General features: G+C 27.0%; 1 non-coding gene across 1 annotated transcript, besides 2 other annotated features; it reads left to right on the top strand.

Annotated features, from left to right (window-relative positions):
* Positions 1–2,173: 2,173 nt before the first annotated feature.
* Positions 2,174–2,258: a sequence feature (amino acid sequence was deduced to be 'Pseudo' by tRNAscan analysis;~tRNA-OTHER).
* Positions 2,259–2,288: 30 nt separating this feature from the next.
* SCP_t3100020 lies at positions 2,289–2,359 on the top strand. Its single transcript has one exon. It is a non-coding gene; the product is annotated as a tRNA-Met (tRNA).
* A 547-nt stretch (positions 2,360–2,906) lies between these two features.
* Positions 2,907–2,977: a sequence feature (amino acid sequence was deduced to be 'Pseudo' by tRNAscan analysis;~tRNA-OTHER).
* Positions 2,978–3,384: the final 407 nt, after the last annotated feature.

Here is a 3,384-nt window from a genome sequence, read left to right on the forward strand (position 1 = left end):
CCGGTAAACCTTATAGATATATTATTAATATCATTTCTCGTCTCGTTGCGTAGCCAGCTAACGCCTTAACGCCTAAAGGTTTTTTTCTGGTAATCTTTATAGAATATTAACACTCCCTATTTAACCACCAATAGGCGCTAGCGCGATATAGTATAAAAATGACCCAATATTTTATCCAATCTTAAAGTCTATGTTTATAAAAAGATTTGTGGTATTATTTTTGTTAATACTCTAAAAAAAATACGTTTTTGTAGAAATGTAGAAAAAACTTCCAACTAATTAAGTATATTAAATATTAATAGAATACATTAGGTTATAGTTAAATTTGTTATAACATTGTGTTATACAAGTAATCAGTTCAAGTTTGATTAACCTCAATAAAAAAATTATAACAATAAAAAATTTTTAATAGTATTCACTAAAATATTTAGTAGTTTAAATAGTATATTTTATACTAATAATGCAAATTATATTAGAAAACTATCAGATATTAATGTAGATATTAAAGAAATAAGTTTTTACAGTAACGGTAGATACTACATTCTAACCAATAACAATTTAAGGCGTTAAGGCGCTCCGGCTACGAGAAGTATAAAAATACACTTGGTTAATTAATAACGGTTATAAAAAAAAATAATTACTGGCGAAGAATATCACGTAAAACTAACATGAAAAATTATTCTTATCTTTTATCTATATTCTTTTTTTTTATTCTATCTCTTTTTATGCTTTCTCCTTTTTCTATCTCTATAGATACAGAGGCGCCTAAGTATTTTACCAGTTTTAAATTCACAGAAAATAGAAGAATTTAAATATTGGTTAGTAGGGGTCGCTACCGCACAGACGGTGAAGGTTGTTTCTTAAAAAAAGGCGCAGGCTCCTTCGGCTCTCAAGCCAGCATTTAATTCTTTAACTTTTAAATATGGTATTAAATTACACTCGAGCGTTAGAAATTATCAAAGAGAAACTAGGAGTAGGGTATATTTATAGCCATGATGATACTGTTGAGTTCTCTGTGGAGCGCTCGAATAATACACGGCTGAGACTAGATTTGATACAAATAAATGGTTAGACTTTTTAGATTTTAGGAAAGGCGGTATGCGCATAATGTCTAAAAGAAGTTAAATTCGTAATGCTGAGATAATTAAAGAAAGACTCGAAAAAAGGTATGAACAAAGGTAGACTTTTACCTCATGTCTCTCGCTCTAGCAGTTACGACCCTCCTCGCCATTTCCCGACTTTAAATTAAATGCTATTTCTCCTTCCTCTCGCTCTAGCAGTTACGACCCTAGAACAGTTAAATCCAATAATAGAAACAAGCCTAATTTAAACAAGAACTATCTCTATATCGCTGCGCAGCCAGCCTACCCTCAATGGGTAGTTGGGTTTATAAAGCAATTTTCTTCGGTCCCGAAAGCTGTATTTAATCTCACTCAAAAATACAGTAGTTTTTTAGTCTTACAAGCATTAGAAAAAAAAAATTTTTTTTATTAATTTACCTAAATTATACTAACCTACTACTGAAGTTATTAATAAAAAAAAATCTAATAAATGGTTTAATGCTAAAACAAATTGTATTGTGTTAACCTGGTTAAATATAGATTTTTTATTTGCTGGCGCCCTTTTTTTAGACAGCTACATTAACGCTTTTATTACAAGAAAGAGGATTTTTTATCTTGGTTTATTGTTCTGAAATTAAACAAAACTGGTATTATTCATCTGCATAATAGCTGAAGTTTTGTTTTCAAACATGAATCATAGAAGATACTCTAATAATTTTAAAACTGGAGCTCTTCGCTATAGTAATGAAATAAGATATATCAGTCCCAATAAAATACAATTATCATTTACTCCTATTTATAAGCTAGAAAGTGGTAAAAGTCCTTTTTATTTTAGTCAAGATTATACTAGAGAACTAGTAAAAAAAATAGAAAATTAAACAATGAGAAACTATTTTATATCGCTCTCTGCTGCGCTGGCGCCAGCGAGCGCCTGTAAGATCTCATAATGGGGAACTCTTTTATACTTTTGATAAACTCTCTGTTTGGCTCGTAAAAAAAACTCTTAACATTTCATAATCAACATTTTATAGTTTATTGAACTCTAAAAGAGTATATAAAAACAAATTTAGTATCACTTCAATTCACGCCGAAATATTATACAATTAATAAAAGCGAATGTGTTGAAATTTGGTAAACAATCTCCTCTTAAGCAGGAGTGGAAGTAATTCCTTAAGAGTTCGAGTCTCTTTGTTCGTATCCGTGTTACAATGATAGTGTATCCTTTGAAGCGAGATGGTGTAAAGGCTGCATACCAGTTTCATGGCCTGTTGGATTAGGTTCGATTCCTAGTGTCGCTAAAAAAAAATAATTTATTTTAATTATAAAAATTTTTAATAAATAGTTTTTATTATTTAAATTTCATATTAAAAATAATTCTTTCTTTTTTTTTAGTACTATTAATTTATAAATTTATATTTTGTAAATTATAATAGCTTTATATTTAAAGAGGAATTTAATTTGTAAAAAAAAACTTATTAAACTTATATTGTATTAAATAATAATTATTATCTTGTATTAAATTACGTACTTTGTATAGTCATTTTAATTTAATAATAATTGTACTTACTAATACTATTATATAATAATTTAGAAATAAGTGATTAAATTTTTATATAAACTGTCCCTTAAAATAATAATTATAATATATTCTTGTATTAAATACGTACAGGCGCTGGCTAACAGCCAGCGATATAATAATATAATATTAAATATTATTATTTAATAATGTAAGATTATTATTATTTTAAGACAATAATTGTTAAAAAAAGAATATAATAAGGTAATTAATATAAAATTTATAAAAAAAAAATTCAATCTTTTTCTCGCGCTAGCGCCTAAATTTGAGGTCTTTTAGTATAAAGGTTGTACAGCTACCCTTCAAGCAGCTAGTATCAGTTCAATTCTGATAAAGATCAATCATATAAATATATAAAGATATATATATAAATATCTAATAAAAAATAGTAAATAATTATATAATATATATTATATATAAAGATAATTAGTGGAGTAACATTTAAATATGCCATAGTTGGTATAACAAAATAATAATGAGCTTAATAGGAATTAGTTGATAGTTAGTTAGTTCATTTTTTAATAATAAGTATTTTTTTTTAATTTTATGAATTCCTGGCTATCTTCTACTAATGCTAAAGAGATAGGTACTCTTTATTTAGTTTTTGCAGTATTTGCTGGAATGATTGGAACAGCATTTTCTGTATTAATTAGATTAGAGTTATCAAGTCCAGGTGTTCAAATTTTACAAGGAGATCACCAATTATTTAATGTAATAATAACTGCACACGCATTTATCATGATTTTC

The sequence above is a fragment of the Sparassis crispa genome, assembly GCF_003851025.1.
Source record: "Sparassis crispa DNA, contig_000030F, whole genome shotgun sequence".
Classification (NCBI taxonomy): domain Eukaryota; kingdom Fungi; phylum Basidiomycota; class Agaricomycetes; order Polyporales; family Sparassidaceae; genus Sparassis; species Sparassis crispa.